This window comes from Amblyomma mixtum, chromosome 3, assembly GCF_055824585.1.
Source record: "Amblyomma mixtum isolate Tamu chromosome 3, ASM5582458v1, whole genome shotgun sequence".
NCBI classification, from domain to species: Eukaryota; Metazoa; Arthropoda; class Arachnida; order Ixodida; family Ixodidae; genus Amblyomma; species Amblyomma mixtum.
The window spans coordinates 186,295,970-186,307,819 of NC_143014.1; the positions used below are offsets into that span (position 1 = coordinate 186,295,970).

At 46.8% G+C, this 11,850-nt stretch overlaps 1 pseudogene; it reads left to right on the forward strand.

Moving 5' to 3' along the window:
• Positions 1-4,219: 4,219 nt before the first annotated feature.
• On the forward strand, positions 4,220-5,075 carry LOC149352998 (uncharacterized; annotated as a pseudogene).
• The last annotated feature ends 6,775 nt before the right edge of the window (positions 5,076-11,850 follow it).

An 11,850-nucleotide genomic window follows, 5' to 3' on the forward strand; every position in this document is an offset into this window, starting at 1 on the left:
TCCGCTAAAGGTGACCTAGTAGAAGCACTAACTGGGAATCTACAGCTGTGGTTACGGGCTCGAAAATCTTTATTTTAATCACGTGCCCTTACCTAATCGACTGCAGCAAGATAAGTCTGCTTATACGGCCGCACGGGCTACGAGAATACATAAATAATTCAATTTTGCGTAATGATATTCTAAAGCGGGTAAGTATTGATCGTATAGTCTCAGTTTAAGGCTGGGAGGGAGCTAACGCGCGTACGAAAACTATGTAGTCCTGGTAGTATAGCGTACGAGGTGGTGCACCAGTCTGGCTGGCAGCATTCAGCCGCGCCTGCTCCTTCGCAGAATATAAAAAAAAAACTGTTTCGGAGAAATCATTTTTTCTATTGACCTTGCACAAAGACCACGAATGACTTCGTGTCGACACCCGCATCTCGGCTGGAGGAAACGACTGACCTGGCCAACTTTTATCAGCGGCGGTTCTTTTGAGAGTAGGCGGATACGACGACGGCTATTCAAAGCACGCCTGAGCCTTTTGCCGAAGTTGAGAAAAGAAATGTTCCTGGGAAACCTTTAAGCCTCTTTATTTTTTTTTATGCGACGGAGGTTGACGACGGGTTGGATCTTAGCAGGGGCATTGACAAAAGCGGGCCAGACAGTAACGCTCATGCAAGCCGTTTACGATCGGCAGCACGCAGCGGGAGGGCTTCAATCAAAGTAGACAAAGCGTACTTTCGTGGGCGCGTAGCAGAACGAGCTGGCTGCTGAACTGCTCAGCGGTGCATGCAAACTCAGTCGACCCTGCGCAAGAGTGATACGTGCCTCGAGCTGCTCGCTTTGAAAGGCCCCGTCTGGCGGCAAGTGGCGTGGGATTCTGTGCGACTGGTGTACGTGCACGCCGTTCGTATAGATATAAGCGGCTACGCGGTGGAGCGGCAGACAGGGGCAGGGTGAGGCCGCTGCTAGATGCGCAGGAAGCTGGAGGCAGGGGACTCGATCTGTGAGCTTTACAGGACATGCTGGATGCCCCGAGGATCGTTTTCTCGATAGGTGTACCAGCAGTTCAGAAACTTGAGACGGGGCCATGTACGCTGAAAAGTCGTAGTAGTTGGGACGTGATCCTCCACGATGTCGCGAAAGCATGATTTGGGTTTAAGAATTGAAAATTATGAATGGTGGAAATATGAAGCACGAAATACGGTGTCGCCGGTATCGCGCGGGTGTCCCTAATGCGTATGTTCGCACCAGATCTTCGCGAGCAACGTAGAGAATTGAAAATTGGTTTTTGAAGAAAGGAAATGGCGCGATGATTGTGTCATACCTCGGTGGACACCCGAACCGCGCCGCAAGGAAATCGAGAAAGGTGGGAGTGAAAGAAGGAAGAGAGAAAGAGGTGCCGTAGTAGTGGTCTCCAGAATAATTTCGCCCACCTGGGCATCTTTAACGTGCACTAACGTCGCACAGCATACGGGTGCCTTCGCGTTTCGCCTCCACTGAAACGCGGCCGCCGCGGTCGGGTTCGAAGCCGAGAACAGCGGCTCAGTAGCCGAGCGCCCTAACCACTGAGCCACCATGGTGGGTAAGAACGTAGACTCCAGTAGAGTTGCTTAAGGAAAGGGTCGGTAAGTAACAACGAACGTGGGAAAATTATCACGTCTCTACTGGTAGACAAACCGCTTGCTAGAGAGCACGCAGGTATGTAGGTTTACGCAGCTCGGCTCTAAGTAGTGAAATGGTCGTCAGTGACAACGAAACTCGCAGCAGACAAAGTCTTATGCGAACAGCGCGAGTCTGCCGAACCACTGCCAGATACCAGCAATAGCACTGAGATTTTCGTACTGGTTCTGCATGTGCTGGACAGACGACAAATTTTACTCTAAGAAAGCGAGGTATGGTGCCCTGTGGAGGCGTAGCATGAAGTTCATGAGTAAGCGGAACGTCTTCATACATGTAAATAAAGAACAAATATAAATAGGTTAAAGTTATTTTGTTGAAGTGAGATGTGAATAATACCATGAGCTCACGCATTCATCGACGGCCCTCTAAAGATGCTGCCCTCCTTGATCGGTTACCTCACTGTTTCGGCGGTGGATAACATCCTGTTACCAGAATTGGCACTTCAGCCAAATTTTCGGCATTCAGAATGTACTATTTAAAAGGCACCAGTACGGTCTGCCCTCTCCGTTGCGCCGCAGGTAGGACTATAGTTTGGAAGCTATGACGTCAGAATCATAAAATAATTGGTTGTCGACAGCGCCGAATGTTTCAGTACTGGCTTTTGTGGGGCACATAGAATCATATGCGCACTGATCACTGAGTCCAAAGCAGGACAGAGGCCTCTTCCAATGTTCGTTAGTTAGCCCTTTCCGGTGCCAGCAGCGGCCTCCTTATCCCAACAAATTTTGTAATCTCATCATCACCCAAATATGACTCTTTGCCACATCCGACTACATTTCCTTACTCTTTGGAATCCACTATATCACCCTAACAGACCTTCTGTGGTCTTCACCTCCGCACGTCCCAGCAAAGTCAATTCTCTCCTCTTGATTCCAGCTAAATATATATTTAACTCTAATTGCTTCCTTAATCCACACTGTTATCTTCGTCTCCTAGCGTTACCCTCTCATTTTCGTTTTCTTGTATTGATGCACTGTACTTGAACTACGCGCATAGCGCTTGCCAAAAAAGAGGGTACCGCTTGATAATGGACCTATTCTTAGTATTCGTTCTTTATAAAGACGGGGCATATCTACGTATCGAGCATTGACGGGTGTAAAATAGACGCCCTCAGCTTCCTTTCATCCGGCAGTGCAGTTATGTTGCTCCTCGTCTGTGATCTGCAAGCTCCTCTGTGCTCATATGCTAAGGTAGACGGGCTAAGAAACAATCTCAACAGCTTTCATTCGTAGTCTTGTTACCGGATGAAGAGTGCAGCCGTGCAGTAACCCTTCACACAGCGTCCCCTGCTGAGCGCAGTCACAATAGGTGCTCTTCGACGTGCTACAAAGCACGTTCTTCACAGACGCAAGTGACGTCGTTAAGGGGAGAAGCATGTTTGCTTGTCAAAGCAGCATTGGGGGCTTTTGTACGCACAGTAGCAAGATTTGGAACAGCTGAAGTTCTTTTGAACCTGCATCTTTTTTTTTCTTTTTTTTTGCTGGCTGTTGTTTACTGGCTTTAGATTTCATACAATAAGAAAACGGCATTTCACGAAGCCGCGGACTCTAACAAGGGTAAGCATGGCCGGACAGCTGTGCACCGTCTTTCTGCCGGGCACACAGCGGAAAAGGCCGAGCGTGCACATTGGCTATTGGAAAGAACAGTTCTTACATAGCCTTGAGCATTCTTATGATTCTTGATGTGACGTTTGGTGTCCTTTGTGTGCTCGTAAGGCGCTTGGCTATCCGCTTCTCAGAATCCCCACCTTTTCTTGGGACTATTTCGATCTGAGTATTAGCTAGTCGGTGTTCGTATCGAGACGGGATGACTTCATTGTCTAGCTCATGCCCGTGGAAACGTTCCCTTTCGAAAGCACATGGCGGGAATATGGATGGTAGGCGTTTTATATGGCGCAAAATACAAAGGTGACTTGTCGTGTCAGGAGAAGACTTGTACAGAAGGCGCCAAGATATGACAGCGGGAGCTCAAGATAAAAATAAAAATATGTCTAGGGGTTTAGCATTACTAAGCTTTCTTTTTTTTTTTTGCGAAAGCACAACTTTTGGCAGGTGGACACCACCGCCACGTGCCTGAAAGCACGATTGAGGTCTCCACTCACCCAGGGAGCCAGTTATGCACGTCTTCAACTTTTTCATCGTCAATGCCAATGCAAGCCGGCGGCCTATGCTCCAGTACTAGGTGTATGCAGCAGCGACAACGCGTATTGCTCTAGCGCCATGTTTCTGCCGCAATATTGTCCACTTCAACAAATGCAGCGCACATGTCTCTATCACTACCGCCACATAGCTCACAGCGCAAATGTTAGTTTGATAGTAGTACTAGTTGATGAAGAAGACGCTACGCAATGCGCAATGCTAGCGTGGTTTGTAGTTTAACACAAGGCGTGTTCGGCTGCGGCGATAGCCTACTACATAATTATAATATAATATATTATTATTATTATTAATATATTATTATTATTATTAAATAATATATTATTCATTGCACAAGACTTTATATCCAGCCTTCGCACAAAGATTTCGCAACATTTGTGAGGGATTTGTCTTTTGAATCAATGAGGCGTGTTAACCTTTTCCGGCCTGTAAGCGCTGGCGGCCTTTGTTTAGTCCACCTGTATGCCCGACAGATGGTTTCACGTTTCATGTTTTTCCGGGACACTACACGCCCAATATTGCGTGCATTCCTGCAAGTAAATTTAGTTCATGCTTTACCGAGAATCACTGAGTCTTCTAATGTTTCTGATCGTCCATTTTTGTGGGGATTCATGCATGAGGTGTCTTTGTCTGTTCGTTTCCTACTTGTTCGTTTTTTCCCTGAGACTGTTCAGTGTCGAGGAAACGGTTGTACAAAGACTTAATCTGTATGCTCTTTCCTCCGCCAATGTATCGCTTTGTGTATTTTGGTTTACCTGGACATTGCGTACTCAGAAGAGTACGTAAAGTGCCCCTCTCGCCATGTACAAAAACATGTTTCTTTAAGTTACATACTGAGACATTGCCAGTTAAAACATGGCTAGAGAAAATGAGCATTTTCGTATCTACGGTGAACTGTCGCCTTTGTGATGCTTCTGAAACGATTGAGCAGTGTTTCGTCAATTGTTAAGATGCAATACTATTCTGGGACATCATGCAACGGACACTGAATAAAAAAGAGTTAATTTGATGCCGCATTCTGTACGATTTCTCACTGAACTATCATTTGTTGATGAACGACTAGATATGTTATTTTTAACTGGATTACACAGTCTGTGGAAAACAGTCATGATGAACAGACATTGTGAATATGCTGTTAATGCTAATGACCATTTTTGTAGAATGATTATACACCTAAAAGAATTGTATGCCCAGACCGAGTATCAATTGGAACGGTACTCACTCTTAGTGCTGTGTTTTTCATTGCCTTTTTTCTAGCTCTTTTTTGATTAAATGGGTCATGTTATGATGTATTAGCTATGTGCTCCAAATAGATTCTTTTCTCGTACTTCGTTGCTTATGTGTGTTGATGCGTCCCTGTCTTCTTAACGTTTGTAGATAGGTGATGTACATAAAACATGGAATCGTTGTAACAAATACCATATTGAAAAAAAAAAGCGGTGATAGCCTAGTGCTCTTGTGCAGCGACCAGAGAAGCTGATCTGTTCGTGCCGACGCGGCTTCGAATCCCAGTAGCGGATATTTATTTGATTTTTTTATTTATTTAATTCACTTGGCACAAACCCACAAACACCGCAAGATCTTGCTCGGGGTTTACCCATAGCTATAGCGCTTTCGCACTAATAACCCAATACCCACTGAAATAAAATGCGCTCGTGTGGCTTTGGAACTTCACACTCAGCTTCAAGTGGCGCATCTGTCGCTGGCAGGCGCCAGTATTCGGTTTTATCGAACCTACTTTGTTATGTGTTTGCTTTAACACCGCCAGAACTGCTACAGTATTTATTACAAGTAACATGATGACGTGAGCTTGCCAGCTGCGTGTCAGCAGTGGCTTAAACTTTTCCTGCCCTCCAGTTTAAAGGCACAAAAGTGTGGGTGACGTTAAAAGCAACAACGGAGCCAGCCATTCGAACCTTTGAGTCTATATTTCTCTCTGGGTGCTATGGCAAAATTGGTTTCAACCAGGAGAAATATCTGAGGCTAGCTGCGATTCATCCCATTGTTTAAGGAGCGCTCGACAAACCGATTTGAAGACGACGCCTGGCGAGCTGCATATTTGCGTTGCACAGCTACTGAATTCGCTATTCCACGCTGTTTACGCTGCCAACAGAGTCTTGGAAATTCACTTGCCGTTCGAATATTGGAGATCTCATGCGACACTAGAGATAGAGGATGTGGATACAGGAACAACTAGCCACAGGTACAAGTAGCGAAGCAGCGTGTTCTGTGAAATATTCAAGATTCAATTCAAATGTCTTACCAACTAGCCTACTTCTAACCGCTGTCGCCTGTCGCCCCTCACCAAAAAATGACGCATACAGTAGTCTTGCCTAAGTGCCAGCAATGCGAGTGAGACAAAGGGGGTCACGGGTAAGGAATGTCATCAGCCTCGAACTCCGAACAAGGATGTTAATTCGAGAAAGGAAGATGCAGTTCGTTCCATTAATATGTTTCGAATGCACTGCAAACAAACAGATAGCACAGCGAAACGCTCATTTGTTTTCGTTCTTGTTATCACTCAAATTTGTCGAGATGTGAAGCGAAATTTTGTTCGGGAACAATACAGCAGTCCTGCTTTCTAAAGTTCTTTTTTTTTATTGCATCTTCGACAATATTAGCCGCTGTCTGCTGCCCATAGCTACGTTCTGGTCTCCGCCTCATGACAGGCTGCAAAGTTTCAAGCAGCCTATGGCATCGTCGACCAACTACAGAGACAAGGAAGCACGTGAAGAGGGGCCACGAACAAACCTTTTTATGCCGCATCCCGAGAATTCGGCGGCATTGAGGTAAGTGTATTTGTGTACGAGCTTAGTTCGGAAATGAAAAGTGAGCTCGAAGGTTTTGGTACGAAAAAGAGTGAGCGGATTACCTATACGGCGCTTGTTTGCGATCTTGCCTTGGGTCTACAGGAACCGCGAGATGCAGTGTTGTTCAGGGCGAGTTCAACGTGGAAGGAGCAGAAAAACGACACAGCCGCTCACAACGGCGGGATCAACTTGAATCCTGTGCTGCGGGTACTCCGAGCTTACAGCCTCGTCTCACACTTATCCGCCGAAAATCTCTAAGAGAGCTTGCGATCAGGAAGGATTCAGTTTATACAAGGGAAAGGAAGCGAGAGAAGGAGACGTCGAAGGAGCTTACTGGCCAGCGACGTCTTACGGGTAATTTTTGTTCGCTTTTTTTTTTCTTTAGTGAGAGGAAGACTGTCGGTGGAGACGAAAAACATATTTCCGCTGAATATGACAAATTCCGGTAATTCGACGCGTATTCGCGGTGCGCGAGAAGAGTTTGAGCGCCTTCACCTTTCGGAGATGCCTTTTCACCGATTAATTATTTAGTCAGAAACATTATCCCAAGTTACTTCGTTTCCGCCACATAGACTGCAACGTTGTTTCCTAGTTAACCCGAAACAGTAGCGCATTTGGAACGTGCTTGTGAAGAATCTAGCGACCGGTCCTTGTCCGATACCAGGAGAGAGAGAGAGAGAGAGAGAGAGAGAGAGAGAGAGAGAGAGAGAGAGAGAGAGAGAGATTAAGAAGGTCTGGTTTAAGCAATCTTGATGTTTTGTAAACAACAGGATCTCTTACTAGTCCGGTCGGATACTTTTTTCAGGCTTGGTTCTCATCTTTTCTTGTGAAACTAGATTTGGAGCGCAGAAATCATGTCATTAAAAAAAAAATGACAGATGCTTTTGAGGGACCGATGCTTTTGGATGCTATTTTTATTTGCATAAATTGAAAAACACTGGAAAGATAACCGAACTTAGATTCATAAAGTTATGTGGCTAATGAGGAATATAGTTTCTGACAAGGGCCTCGCAGCTATGTAAATGGGTCGGGCAGTGTATATATTTTATAGGACTAGGAATTTTTTTCAGCTTTGGTGTACGCTTCAGCTGGACATTATAAAAACTTTAGATTTTTTTTTAAACAATAAATTCTGTGACAAAGTGATATTCAAGGGACAGTGCACTAGCAGCTTAATGCATTATCCCTTTAAAAGTGTAACCGATGTCTTCGCGCTCACATTCAGTTCTCACATACTTCCTTTAGTTGTACAAGAAAAAATTTTAGGGGGTAGAAAAAGGGAAAACTTTTCGTTCGTTTTTCGACCCACCGCAGTGGCTCAGCGGCTTCGCCCCGTTTTGGAGGGATCGAATCCCTTCCATGGTGGTGCCATTTGACGTTAGCGGAATGCAAAATCACCCGTGCGGTGTGCGATGTCGGTGAACGTCCAGTAACCTCAGGTGGGCTATACTAAGGGGCTAAGCTCTTCGTTTGGCGAGGGTAAATCAAGAAAATATGCAATTTGATGCATAAGTTTCTATCAGAAAAAAAAAGCTAAAAATATGCAGGGTCGTTATTAATACGTAAATGCGTCAGTTGCGCGACTTTGCATAATTTTCCTTGCGCTGTTTCCTCACCTCGGTTTTGTTAGCTTGCCCCCGTGGTAAGGTGCACCGGCCGTTGCGCATTATCGTTTAATCCGCAAACACGATCACGTTTTGCTGGGGATGGTCCTGACATATAGCTCTGCGCTGTTTATATTGCGTTTCTGGTGCACGCGATTTCGTGAAATTTCAGCATGGAGTGAAATCAACAAAACGACAGTTTGTGAAAATAAAAATCATTTATGGAATGTGAGGGTAAACCTTCTAAAAAATCTATAATTATTGCAACGAAAGCTACACTAGGCTAGCAGAAGCGCAGTTCGCGGTGCCTGCCAAAGGCCACTACTGCGCATGCGCCGTTACCAAGGCAGCCAGTACCATAGCAACCCACCGAAGCCGCTGTGCTGCACTGCGCACGCGTAGAGTCGCGCCGCGCAGCTGGGATATAAGCCGGAAGCGATGCGCTCGCTCCTCGGATGCGCACCATCGAAGAAGGAGAGCGGCCGTACTCGTCACGACAGCAGTAAAAGCTGTGAAATTGAGTCCTCCGACCTAGAAGTCGTCGCATGGTACTAGCCGAGAAAGGATAAGCGGGCGGCCGAGACGCCCGAAGAACGAGAGGAACGTCTCGCGAAGAGACGCCGCAAAGCTGCTGAACGATAACGACGGTGGGTCGCTACCAAAATGTCAGTAGGCGAAACTGCTTTCGCGACGTATATCCCGGCGGCCTAGCTGAGCTAAGCCACTGCCAATTATCTCCGTAACATGAATACAATAGTGATCGGGTAATGCGAATGCCATTTACTAGTAGATGCAATTTTTATTTGCGGTTAGCTTGCACACTCCTCAGGCAAGAAGGCTAGCTAAGTTTTGACAACGTGGGTGCACGTGACCGCTTCGTCGAAATAAAAAAGAAAAGGGTAGGTTTAAGACAACATGCGAACACAAAACAATATTCTGGACGCTTCGCGTACAAAAGCACAACGCTTTTATAATGTGCACTATTCCTGGGGGCGAAATCGCTGCCCCGTGAAGCAGCTTCTCGCTGATCAGAGTTTAGGAGGCGCTACAAGCCACTTAAAAATAATAAAATAACCGAACGAAGCGTTGGTGAAAGCGCTGGCAAGAAAAATATATACAGAGTGCAGGAATTACGATGTCACGAGAACCGGTTATTCCCTGATGTCCCCAGGGGAACACGCGAACAGGAGGAAACCTGACAGGCGCAGCGAAAGGAAAACGACGATGGAAAACCAAGGAACAAAAGGTATCAAGGAGCCGAGTTCTGAAGCAGCGATTTGCTGGATAAAAATTGGCGCTGGTGCTTCCGACAATCTGCAGCAGAGACGCAGAGAGCAAATATCAGTGCAGCGGGTGTGCGCTTGTAGATAATGGATAGTTCTAGCAGAGCGGGGACGTACTATCGTAGAAGTATACCGGAGAAGTAGGGTGACTACTGCGCATGCGTGGTTGCAAGGGGAGAACGCGCACCTGTCACGGCGGATGCACCCCACGCCTCCGGCTGGTCCGGTATGCGTTCACGCTAGTAAGCCTTCGCTATGCTAAAACTATTATTTCAGTTTCTCCTGAAGACCTCTACTGAGTCGTACCCAGAAATTCCGGAAAAAAGCATATTTCAACGGGAAGTTGTTTGTGAACGCCACTTTTTCATATATCGTAATATTCCACTATAACGATCGATATATCCGCTGATCTTTCCTCGGCAGGGTTGCATTTTGTTTGCTAGTTGCAGTAGCGCTTTTGCTACTGTCATAAACGTTCTCCATTGGTTTTATATGGCAGTCTTAACTACTCGTTGCGAGCGATGGACAAACTTTACAATTAAGATTTTCGTAATGTGTATCGGAAGAATGATTGCTTTCAATATTACAATACAATATACAATACCTTACAATATTCTGCAGTTGTCGCAGAATTAAAGTCGACGTCGAAGGTTCTTGGACTTGAAGGATTGCTTTTTCTGCGCTTTATTGCACGCCTCTGGCTTCAGATTTATGGGCAACAAACATGCTGGAGTTCCGGAGCGCAGCGAATCAATGACCAAACTTATGAGTGCCACGGTGAGTGAACGAAAACATCACTTAGGAGGCGCGCTGGGCCGACTTCGGAGGTAAAGACGCCTGCAAGAATGAATACAGCGGATTTCGTTGTTTCCCATAAAGACTCATGTAGTTCGAGTTTCACCTCTATGGTCCAGCGTCTAAGTGTCCTCCTTAGCTGCTCACGGTAGCTGCTTTAGTCAGGACGAGAGAGGTTTAAATAGGCGACGCATCTGTTCGGCAGCACTTCGCATCGATTAATTTTTTTTTCTCGATGACATATGATCGTTTGCTCTCCTAAGGAATGTTGAGCGCTACTCGACCCCCAGAGTGGGCTATATGCAGTTATACTGTCCTGTTTGGGATACTGAGCGAGAACCTTCAAGCGTGGTAATAGGGGGTTAAGAGAGAGACAGAGAGAGAGAGTCAGCTAAGTGACCATCCATCGCTTGGGCAACGAGATCTCACTGCCTGCTGATGAAGCCCATAGTGTTAGGCTAGCATGTTTTCGATAAAGAGAACGCCCACACAGTTTCAAAGCATGAGACTCAACAGACGCAGATTGTTCTGTGCCGACAGCCCACAGCGAAGAAAATGGGAACAATGCTGAGATGGCACCACATGGACCCGCACAGCGGGTTCAACTGGGACGTTAGCGTCTGTATTAAGAGCAGCTGCACTTCACGTAAGTTAGCTGTCACTTTAATGGCAAGTGCAGCTGCTCATTCTACAGTCTAGATGTGGTAGACGGCTGCGCCATTTGGCCTAAGTCGTATTTTTGAACAATCTGTTCTTACACTTGGTTCCTACTTGGAGCTGCTGTCGCTAAAAAAAAATAAAATAAAACAAACGCGGATTGTCCCTCTTGGAGTGCGCGTCCCATGCGTTAACTTTTCACTCTCGGATAAAGAATAAAGGAATCACACAGCTACACTCTCCTGTTCGCGTTGATATGTGTAGTTTACCCTATATAGTTAGACAGCGCTCGCAACTTATAGCCAGGCCATTGAGTCTCTAGAAAAGCCTTTTACCGCAAGCAGAGGACGACATGCCCCTATCCTCTCCACAGCACAGTGCGAAGAGCTGGTGCAAGAAAATGGGCTTACTCCCGCGCCACATGTGTTTCGTGTTTGTTGTAAAACTCAGAAGTTTTCGAGTTTACAGGCCACGCGTGCATGAACTCGTAAATATGCGCAAGCCGCAAACCACGCTTTCAGTCAAACGCACCAATAAGCGCGCAAAGCAGAGCCGCCTGCGACCAGCGGGCCGTTCCGCCCGAGAGAGTTGCGCGCGAATCCCCCCTCCCCAATCCCCCCGCGGCTGCTTTTTCGCGCGGAAGCAAGCGTGTCCGCCGAGGGACCACGCGCGATGCTCGCCACCGCCGCTGGCCAGGGGAGGAAGAGACCACGAGGAAGAGAGCACGGCCACTGCCACAGGCTTCCGGGTCAGCTTGGCGCCTCAGGAGCGAGCTGCCTCAACGCTCGAAAACAAGCGGGGAATGTGCGCCCGTTAGTGGGCGCACGGAGACCACGCGCGCGCTACCAGCACTGCGGATGGAATGCTGGCGAAAGCCCGCGTC